Genomic DNA, 12,072 nt, shown 5'->3' with positions numbered 1-12,072 from the left:
TCGGTGAACCTCAAAGTTTTTATTTCTTCTCCATGGATTTTAATTCCTACTCCGAATTTTTCTTTTGTTTCCTTTACTGCTTGCTCAATATACAGATTGAATAACATCGGGAAGAGGCTACAACCCTGTCTCACTCCCTTCCCAACCACTGCTTCCCTTTCATGCCCCTCGACTCTTATAACTGCCATCTGGTTTCTGTACAAATTGTAAACAGCCTTTCGCTCCCTGCATTTTAACCCTGCTACCTTCAGAATTTGAAAGAGAGTATTCCAGTCAACATTGTCAAAAGCTTTCTCTAAGTCTACAAATGGTAGATACGTAGGTTTGCCTTTCCTTAATCTTTCTTCTAAGATAAGTCGTAAGGTCAGTATTGCCTCACGTGTTCCAACATTTCTACGGAATCCAAACTGATCTTCCCCGAGGTCGGCCTCTACCAGTTTTTCCATTCGTCTGTAAAGAATTCGCGTTATTACTTTGCAGCCGTGGCTTATTAGACTGATAGTTCGGTAATTTTCACATTTGTCAACACCTGCTTTCTTTGGAATTGTGATTATTATATTCTTCTTGAAATCTGAGGGTATTTCGCCTGTTTCACACATCTTGCTCACTAGATGGTAGAGTTTTGTTAGGCCTGGCTCTCCCAAGGCTGTCAGTAGTTCTAATGGAATGTTGTCTACTCCCGGGGCTTTGTTTCGACTTAGGTCTTTTAGTGCTCTGTCAAACTCTTCACGCAGTATCATATCTCCTGTTTCATCTTGGTCTACATTCTCTTCCATTTCTACAATATTGTCCTCAAGAACATCGCCCTTGTATAGACCCTCTATATACTCCTTCCACCTTTCTGCTTTCCCTTCTTTGTTTAGAACAGGGCTTCCATCTGAGCTCTTGATATTCATGCAAGTGGTTCTCTTTTCTCCAAAGGTCTCTTTAATTTTCCTGTAGGCAGTATCTATCTTATCCCTAGTGATATGCGCCTCTACATCCTTACATTTGTCCTCTAGCCATCCATGCTTAGTCATTTTGGACTTCCTGTCGATCTCATTTTTGAGACGTTTGTATTCCTTTTTTCCTACTTCATTTACTGCATTTTTATATTTTCTCCTTTCATCGGTTAAATTCAATATCTCTTGTGCACGGCTAATGGCAAACAAATAAAATTAAATTTTCCGTCTTACATTGTAAGGTTAATTCGTGCGACCGTACGGGTTGCATGGGAATGTGCATGTGGTGTGGATAAACTACAATCTCTCAACAGCTGGCCGAAAATCGTAGTTATGAACTGTTCACAAGTTCCATATCACCTCGGAGTCCCCACATGCTAATGCACGGAAGCATCTACCCACACATTACACAGCACGGACACTTAAATGGGGTCCCGTAATTTGGGCTGGACGTACGAGTCTGGCTACGTTTCGTCTATGGAGTGCCAACACACAGTCATCGCAATGTACCAAGTGTTCCACAAAAGTGTTCAATATAAATGCAAGCAAGATTCGCTAAGCAAAAACCACGTACGCCCTCACGTATTTTTTAAAGTTTCACAAATTAGAATTTGTTTCCAATAAGAACATAGAAAAAATGAAAGCCACAGTTTACAATAAATTAATTTCAGATCCTGGCTAAGATTATGGAGGCGGTTGGAGAAACCACGATTAATTGCGTGGGTTATCTTTAAAAAACAGTTAAAGTTCCACAATGCATCATACTATAAATTCCACAATAGCTACACACTGAGACGTTGTAAGTGCGGCTTGTATCATACTCAACCAGGAAAGTAACAAGTATCTGTATCCGAAAGTAGGAACTCTGAATGATTAACAGACGCGAACTATCGGCTGTTTCGCCGCACATCAGATAAGACTTTCTGCTGGCACACACCAACAATGCCTGACCGCCTCCAACGGTTTCTGAACCTAGACTCCCCTCCAAATTGCCACTGTCCGCCCGGGAAACGTCGGTCAAGCACCAGTGAAGCCAGTTAAACTACTGAAAGTGAAATTCGCTGAAATTCTTAGTTTTAAACTTTTATACGCCTATTATACATCAAATCACACGGACATTTTCCTGGAAATATTGTGGTGTTTTCAATTTTATTTTATCTACCGTACTCTATTTATAAACAATTGTATGGTTTGCCTCCATTTTCAGATTTACAAGTTTAAGTATTAAGAAACAATGATTTCCTGTATATCTAAAGTTTACAGTGCTGCCGCTACTTTTAATGTTTATTTATTTAGTAAGAGAACTTGTTTTTAATTGTGCAGAAATCCACTTTCCCGATTCTCATTTAAATATGTCAATAATTTCAGTAAATCTACTATCACAGTCCGATACAGTTGTACGAAATGTACCCGTAGACGCCTCGTTTGTTGCAATCGGATTATGAGTTGCCGAGTTATTCACTTTTAAAGTTCAGGGATTATTTATAACATTTAACTTAAAGTAACTTATAAACGAATGCGGATATCGAAGGTGCGTCTCCGCGTAATCGACCACCTTTTTCGCTTCTAATGAGCAAATTGGCTCTTCAATGACACTTATAGTTCACTTTTTATTAATTTTGGGTTACACTTTAATTCTGCACTGGCTATGAGAAACGAGCAGTCATTGTGCTGCCCAACGGAAGGATTTTCCCGGTCACGTGGTCACTTTAGCGACCTGTGGAAATCCAGAGAGAGAACCCCGTCTCTGCAGCATAGTGGCCCTCCAAGTGCTCCTTTTTTAAATTTTTCACAAAATTAATCTCTGTTATCATAGTAAGCAAGGAATACAGGAAGGAATCGGCAAAAAGTAAACAGTTGTCGTAAGGAGATAGTTCCACTTTGGAGTATAATTTCAAAATTTATCGCAAACGAACGCTTTGATTGTAGTAACCAACGAATTCAAGAATAAATTTGCAAACCAAGCAATTGTTCTAAGCAGGTGGTTTCACTTTGGAACCACTGAGGCATACAATTTTTAACAATACGTCATTTCATGTGATACATTTGAACCCAATTTTGCATGTCTCCTAGGCACAATCCACCATCTCGGAACACTCTCATGAGCTCGTAATGCCTAGGAACAAATCAGAGGCCTGAATAACAAGCGAAAATTGGTTTAAAATTTAATAAGTTTATTAGCTTCTCATCGTCGAGGTTCACAGTCATGTAGAAGTTTTTAAAGGACGTCATATTCTCCGTTGACTGTAGAAATTATTCATTTCACAATTGTAATTTCGCCCTTTGATCCATTTTTTAAGTCGTACTGCAAAACATTTTGCTTCAGCACAAGTCAGACTTTAATTCACGATGCCAGGGTTCCACATTCGTCTGACGTTACTATACTTCTACACCGAAAAGACTTATTTTGGAAGATGACGTGGATACATGCTGGAGTATTTTGAAACCTGACATGTGCTGAAACTAAATCTGTTGCAGTACCACTGGAATATGGCCCAAAAGCAGAACTGCAACTGTGAAATAAATAATTTCTACAATCAACGGCGAATATGATAACTTTAAGTAATAAATTTAAATCAAAGGTACATGCTGTCCCCGTGGTTTCATATCCAAATTACTGATGGACGGAGTAGGGCGAACTTAAGTTCAAAAAAATGGTTAAAATGGCACTGAGCACTATGGGACTTAACATCTGAGGTCATCAGTCCCCTAGAACTTAGAACTACGTAAACCTAAGTAACCTAAGGACATCACACCCATCCATGCCGGAAGCAGGATTCGAACCTGCGACCGTAGCAATCACGCGGTTCCAGACTGAAGCGCCTAGAACCGCTCGGCCACTCCGGCCGGCGAACTTACGTTCACTTCGCAATAACTTCAGATATACTTCCACTGTCAATTATCTCTCTTTTCTTTTTAAAGGAAATGTCACGATCTCCTTCAATCACGTAGCACAGTATCCGTGGTGACTGCTGCTTTGAGCAGAGCAAATGACTGCTGCAACGCACTACGTTCGTAAAGTACCTCGGTGTACAAATAGATGACTGTCTTGCGATAGCAGAGGTAAAGTCATGCGAAAGGCACTGGTACTTCACATATATAACTGATAAAATGGTGGTTTGACGCAGAAATTAACGGTACTCAAAGGGTTTATGAACAGTTCCATGAATACCCCAACAGGGTAAGCAATCTTTTACTTATCAAACATATATCAAAATCAGTAACGTATGCATCCCCATTCGGGGACTTACTGCGACTATACAGAACAACAAACTCCACATCGTTCAAAACAAGACATGCGAATTACTGTAAATGCTCCATGGTTAGAAATTCAATAATCCATAACCATCTAAAAGTAAATACCGCTGCAGAAGAGATTCGCTCCATATTTGATTGTTTTTACAGAACATTATCCTACACTGACAATGTACAAATTATTCAGTTATCCACATTTGACATACATGACCAAAATAAGCATACAAGTCCAAAACTGTTACAACTTCAGTAATTATCATATCTTTATGTATGTCGACGAGTCATAAACATTGTAAATTATACTGAGCTGACAAAGGTCATGGGATGTGGACATATAAAGGTGGCGGTAGTATTGCGTACACAAGCTGTCATTTGTACTCAAGTCATTCGTGTGAAAAGGTTTCCGACGTGATTATGACAGCACGACGCGAATTAACAGACTTTGAACGTAGAATGTTAATTATAGCTGGACGTATCGGACATTGCTTTCCGGAAATCGTTATGTAACTCATTGTTCCGAGATCAACAGTGTCAAGAGTGGGCCGAGAATACCAAATTTTAGGCATTACCTCTCACCACGGACAACGCAGTGGCCGATGGCTTTCATTCAACTACCGAGATCAGAGGTGTTTGCGTAGAGTTGTCAGTGCTAACAGACAAGCAGCACTGCTTGTGATGTGATTGAAGGAGATCGTGACATTTCCTTTAAAAAGAAAAGAGAGATAATTTACAGTGGAAGTATATCTGAAGTTATTGCGAAGTGAACGTAAGTTCGCCGGCCGCAGTGGCCGAGCGGTTCTAGGCGCTTCAGTCTGGAAACGCGTGACTGTTACGGTCGCAGAAAACAACGTGGGACGCACGACTGTAGTACATCTTAGTAGAGTCAGGCGAAATTTGGCGTTAAAAGGCTACGGCGGCAGACAACCGACCCGAGAGACTTTGCTGACAGCGCGACGTCGCGTGCAACGCCTCTCGTGGGCACGTGACCACATCTGTTGGACCCTAGACGAACGGAAAACCGTGGCCTGGTCAGATGAGTACCCACTTCGGTTGGTAAGAACTGATGGTAGGGTTCGAGTTGGTGCAGCTCCTCGCCCAAGTTGTTGACAAGGCACCTTGCGAACTGGTGGTGGCTCTATGATGCTGTGGGCTGTGTTTACATGAAATGCACTAGGTCCTTTGGTTCAGATCAGCTTATAATTGACTAGAAATGGTTATGTTCACATAGGTGCAAAGCATTTGCAGCCATTCGTGGAATTCATGTTCCCAAAAAAACGATGAAATTTTTATGGGCGACAATGCGCCATGTCAGAACATTGTTGAGAATTCGAGCGCGTAGTTTAGCCACGGAGATCCACGAATCCCATCAAATATTTATGGGAAATAATCGAGAGATCAGTTCCTGACAGAATCTTGCAACGTGCAATGGTTCTTTATTTGCGAAACCATTACCACCCGCCAGCCCTATTTTTCGATACCGTAGATTAATGAATATTTTTCTACGTAATGTCTCATTTTTTTGACTATTCAAATTTGGTTTCATTTTTATATGTATGTACGTCGATATTTTGAGATGTCGAAATCGATATAATATCTAGTATGAATATCTTTGTACTTATTGTTATCTTTGATGCTGGTTTGTGACTTTTGGCGCCGAAGCGTACAGAGTAGTCAAGTTTTTGTGTTGAATATGAACAGTCTTGACTTTGTGTTGGAAATGAAAAGATGAGTCTGAATTGTGGACAATGAAAAATGTTGTGAGTTTTATTAAGAGCAGCAACGACTGCGAAATTGTATGATGAAGTAATGTTTTGAACATGCGAAAGTATAAAAAGTTTAATAAATGTGAATTTTTGTGAAAAGTGAGTGTGAAGAATTATTTTCAAGTGACCATTGTTTAAAAAAGTATGAAGCACACTGCAGTGAAAAACATAAATCATCAAATTAATCCTGAAAGATTGTCTTCAAGTAGGCGTAATTAACATCCGAGTGCCTTCCGCACCGACAGAGATAGTCACGCTGCCTAGACAACATTTTTAATTACGAGCCAAAGCCAGAGCGAGATCATCGTTGGATTGCAAATACAAGATAAGTGATATTATTGTTAATTTTCTTCAGTGACTGTAATCAATTGATGTAGCAATACCTGCCACATTAAAGACCTTTTAGTTGCGCAATAAAAAGATCATACTTTGAGTGCGCGACGTAATAATCTTTGAACTAATTAACTGTTAGTAGAGGCAATGTCATAAACGCCAACACTTTGACAATTATGGACTGCCACAGAAGCAGCATGGTTCAATATTTCTGCAGGGGACTTTCGACTTGTTGAGTCCATACCACGTCGAGTTGCTACAGTACGCTGGGCAAAAGGAAGTCCGACACGACATTAGGAGGTATCACGTGACTTCTGTCAGCTGAGTGTACTATTATTTTCCATAATCATGAAGCTTGTTGTCGAGCACAAGCAGCAGTGGGGATTTCACTAAAACTTCTAGCCTAGTCAAGTTCGGCGAACTACTTACGGCAATAAATTCTGTGTTACAGTCCACAAACATTCTGATCCCTGCTTTACAGGTTGTCAACAGCTAATAACGCATGAAATGCTAAAGCTGCAATTGGAGGACGCACCGTAAGATATCCCCCACACCTGTGTGTTGTCGCCTTTTTTTCATGAATTTAAACGGCGAATTCTTTCGGCAGACTCACTTGAATTATCCAGATGATTTTCAACTGTATCCGTAAGTCAGTTATGAAAATTCACGAAGAACTAAAAAGTCTATTGCCGAAGCTGTTTACGAGTGGGTCGACTAAAATGGATTAAATTTGAATAGCGCCAAATGACAAGCGATCCCCGAAATTCACCTGTTCAGACAAGATGCGGATCGGTTTCAGACGAAGGCCTAAGTAATAAAATCCCAAACAGTTTCTCATTTAAACGTAATCATTCAGAACTGGATAAAAATTTAATCCGGAATGAAAATTCTGTTTCCTTGTGGTATACACGTATTTACTCCGTCTTGTGTTACACTGTTTGACTCTGCTATTTTATGACTATCCCTGGCGATAGGCACTAACGTTGGTATCATATGCATACAAAGTCTGAGGTTTGAAAAGTACCAAGAATTACGTTTCTCTGTATTTGTATGTTATGAAATATTAAACTAACTAAATGGCTAAAATGTTTTCAACGAAATTTGTTCGGCAACTGTTGCGGTGTTTTACATTAGTTCCCACAGTGCAGCGTTATCCAGGTGGACAAAAATATTCGCAGAAACTACGCAGTTATGAAAATTAAAAAATTTTCTCATTACTTTTAATCGGATCACACATGAACAATTCCTGTAAAAAAAGTAAACCGGGAGAATATAATATTTATTACAAAAATGGCCTTAACGGAAGAGCTCTGTAACTTTTCCGCGGTCAAAACAAAATCACGAGAAGCCAAGTTAAAAATTTCCCGATAGAAGTACCGTAGACTCATGAAACTGAAATTAGCTAACGACTTAGGTTATTAGCAGGAATGGTGTGCGTGTCTTTATTCAAGCATTTCGCTTCCCTAACTTAAGAAGCAGTCGCTGTAGATTAGGCCTAACTGTGACTGTTTAAATATTAACTACGAAAGTAAGCGGTTAATTAAACTAAAAGAGTTAATAATAGAGATTGTTTTGAATGGGGTACGACGATGCATTTTTGAATTCACCCCTTAGATAACAGATACCCATTTTTTTCTACGTTCCGTTCCATTGTAGCTCCTTGAAACGCTATGGTGCCACTTGGAGAAGCATTAAAATTAAAAAGGTCAGTATGAGAGTGGTATGAAGTAATCAGTGATAACGAACATTACAGTCTGACCTGTCTTGGAAATCAATGTATTATAGCGCCTGCAGAGAATGTATGATTTAGTTGTAATTTATGGGCAATGGAATTCACTGAGCAATAAACTGATTTATGGAGTTTTGCTGCCTAAGTGGCGCAAAAATTGACAGTTGACCCTGGAAAATTAAAGTTTCAAATTGCCCCACACGTAATATTTCGGTAACAAGATAAATCATACAAATATAATGTTTTTGATTCAACTGAATACCTGGGGATTACAATTGTGAACGACTTAAACTGGAACAAAACATAAGAAAATGTTATGGCGAAGGCGAAAAAATAACTTCGTTTTATCGGCAGAACGCTTAGAAAATGCAAAACATCTATTAAAGATATCACCAATACTGTGTTTGTCTGTCGCCTGCTAGAGTGTTGCTGCGCGGTATGGGATTTATCAGATGTGATTGGCGAAGGACATCAAAAAAGTTCAAAGAAAGGCAACTTGTGTTGTACACTGGTGTCCAAAATTAAAGCAACAAACGGAATTTTTGCATGGTTGCTTTTATTTTTGCACAAAGTAGTACGGAACAGTTGATAGTAAAGTAGAAACAATGCGCAAAATTCAGAACGGGAACAACTCCAACATGTATAACGGTAGACAAGAATGTTCTTCCTTTTTTCCCAACTTAAGGGGCTCCGGAAAGGCTCAAAATCATGAAAAGTTCAATTTTTACTTTTTTGCGTTTTCTGAATCTGCAGACTATTACCTTTTAATAGATATATAATTTATTCAATTCCGAAGACTACAACTATTTTTAAATTTTTTTTGAAATGTGTTCTACATGGGCGTGACCCACTGTGGCGCTGTTAAACTGCTGTCAAATGGTGTTATTATTAACGTCCGTGTTCATCAGGTACATTTCAGTGATGTGAGATAAAGTATGTGTTGTGGCTAACCTGTGATGGTTCAATATATATCGCTGGTGTGATTGTCGATTGTTTCATGTTTATTTACTCTGTCGTTATCTCGAAAATATTCGTAATTAATTCTGTTTCTTGAGTCTCTGTTTTGTTGAAGTATAATAATGAGTAAAAGTAAAGTTATTAGAAATCCTCTGAAGGCTTTTAAGAAAAGGAGAAATGTTGGAAAGCCAAAGGTATGTGTTATTACTGTAAACAATAAAGACGATAACCAAGTGAGTGAACCTAACCTCTCAAGTACACCTGCCCATACCAGTCAAAGTGGGAAAGAAAATACTTCACAGAAGAGGCTTGGTTCAATGAGTGAAAACTATGAATGTTTTATGGGCGAATCGGATGTGAATGAAATATTTGATATGTCGGTTCTCAAAGGAATTTTTTCAAACTGTGTAAGATGTATTCATTGTAGTGAAGTTGGTCTGGAACTCTCCAAAATAAAGCACGTAGGACTTGCTAGTGAAATACAACTGAAATGTGATAAGTGTTCATACATGACCACCTTTTGGAACAGTGTTGCAATAACTGCAACTGAAGAAAATGGTAGCAAAATCTACGAACACAACAACGAGCGATGCTTGCTTTAGACAAGGAACGCCTTCGAGCTGCAGACAGGGCTGTAAAGAGTCTAGAAATACAAACAAGAGTAAACAGGAGGAGGAACAAGAGGAAGCTGGAGGAGGAGTTTGCAGAGGATGAAGATAATCCATCCTATGGACCTGGAATGCACTAAAAAGTTAATCCAATCTTTGTCGCTCGATTCCCAAAACTTTTATTTTCTCATACTAATTACATGTTTTCTAAGGATCTTCCAAACATATTTGTTTCAAACTTTCAGTAAATGTTACACAGTACCTTCTGCATAATTTAACACAGCCTTTTTCCAAAAAACTGTATATTTTTGAATATATAAATAAAAAATTGCAAAAAAATGTTGTGAATTTTCATTACAATTGAAAAAAAATCATCTTTAATAACTGAACTAAAATTTTGTAAAATCCCTGTGTTAAGTTGTAGCCCATATTCCAATAAATAATCTGTAAAAAGTTCAACTTCCTACCTCAAATACTTTGTGAGGAAAGATGTAATTTATAAGCGTTATTTTAACATTGCAAGTATAGGGCGTTCCGGAGCTCCTTAACGGATTTGCGCACACGTTGCGACAACTAGTTAATGTGCTCAGTAGTTGGTGTGATCCCCTCTGGTAACAATACAGGCGTGACAAAGGTGGGGCATGCTGTGAATGATGTCATCAGTCTCACGTTGAGTCAATAACACCCATTCTTCCTGCAGATCTGCCCACAGTCTTGCAGAGCGCTTGTTGGATCTAACGTGATGCAAGCCATCTCTCTAGTGCATCCCAGACATGCTCTATGGGATTCAAATAAGAAGAGCGAGCAGGCCACAGCACCTCGCAACAGCCGCAAATGAAGTCCCAAGATCTCGTCACGATACCTGACAGCAGTTAAACCTCGTCGATTCATCCGTACAATTTCATGAATAAACGTTCGAGTGGTAAACATAATCACTACCCACGCCATTAGGGATCCTCCTCGATATCCATCTCTTTCCACAATTTTGGGTTCCGAAATCGTGTTCCACGTCCCCTCCAGAAGCGAATCCATCGAGAATCAGTCTCCAGGCTAAATCGGGACTCATCCGTGAAAACGACATTGACCCACTGTTCGACCGGCCAGGTGGCATCTTGATGACTCCCTGTAGACGTTCTCTTCTGTACGGACGCGTCAGAGGCAGACATACAGCAGGTCTCTGCGTACACAGCGGTTGTGGGTGTGAGACTACCCGGCAAACACTACCTCGTTTCATAGGTGCCCTTACGTCATCGTTGGCATGGTTGTCCCTTGACCAGAATACCATCTCCCGTGCAGAACATGATCGTACGGACACCTGATTGACAGTTCGTATGATTATATCGTGAATTAGACAAAGGACGGGGAAATAACGGTTTGTTGCTTTAATTTTGGACACACGTGCATTATCCTGAAGTAGGGGAGATAGTGTGACGAACGTGATAATCAAGTTGAGTTGACAATCCTTTTAAAGAAATTACAGTCACCAACTTTCTCCTTTGAAGGATTAAATATATTTCTGATTGTCACCTACGCACGAAGAAATGACCAACATAATAAAGTAAGGGAAATCAGAGCTCGCACGGAAAAGTTTCAGTCTTAATTTTCTGACGTGCTATTCGAGAATGGGCTTGCAGAGAAATAGTGAAAGTGGTTCTATGAACCCTCTGTCGGACACTGAAGTGAAGTGCGAGTTGCAGAACAGTGATGCAGATATCGACGACACGCACTGTGCAAACATCCTTTGAGTCAGCTTCTGAGGTTTAGAACTAGAGAATAGTTTATACAGGCCTACGCAAAAACGCTGGCGTGCTATCTGCTAGACGGGAAGGAACTTCCGGTAATGTGAGAATACTAATACGCACATTACTTAGTATGTATATGATTCCAAATGGTTCAAATGGCTCTGAGCGCTATGGGACTTAACATCTGAGGTCATAAGTCCCCTAGAACTTAGAACTACTTAAACCTAACTAACCTAAGGACATCACACACATCCATGCTCGAGGCAGGATTCGAACCTGCGTCGCGCGGTTCCAGATTGAAGCGCCTAGAACCACTCGCAAGACCGCTACGGTCGCAGGTTTGAATCCTGCCTCGGGCATGGATGTTTGTGATGTCCTTAGGTTAGTTAGGTTTAACTAGTTCTACGTTCTAGGGGACTAATGACCTCAGCAGTTGAGTCCCATAGTGCTCAGAGCCATTTGAACCATTTTTTTTAGAACCACTCGGCCACCCCAGCCGGCTATGTTTCCACAAACAAGAGCTCTTCCATGCCAACCATGCCAACCAACATATTTTCCGGAAACATCGATCATGCGAAACCCATCCTGCGCTTTTCTTACATGACATTCTGAAAGCCAGTGACTGAGGAAATAAGGTAAATGCAGTATTTATTTCGTAAAAGTATTTTAGTCGCTACCACAACAGCGCTTATTAACGAAAGTACCATTACATGGTGTATCAAATAATATTTGTGACTGAGTTGA

This window comes from Schistocerca americana, chromosome 7 (assembly GCF_021461395.2).
Source record: "Schistocerca americana isolate TAMUIC-IGC-003095 chromosome 7, iqSchAmer2.1, whole genome shotgun sequence".
Classification (NCBI taxonomy): domain Eukaryota; kingdom Metazoa; phylum Arthropoda; class Insecta; order Orthoptera; family Acrididae; genus Schistocerca; species Schistocerca americana.
The sequence above is the reverse complement of the archived record's forward strand: the minus strand, read 5'-3'. Positions refer to the sequence as shown.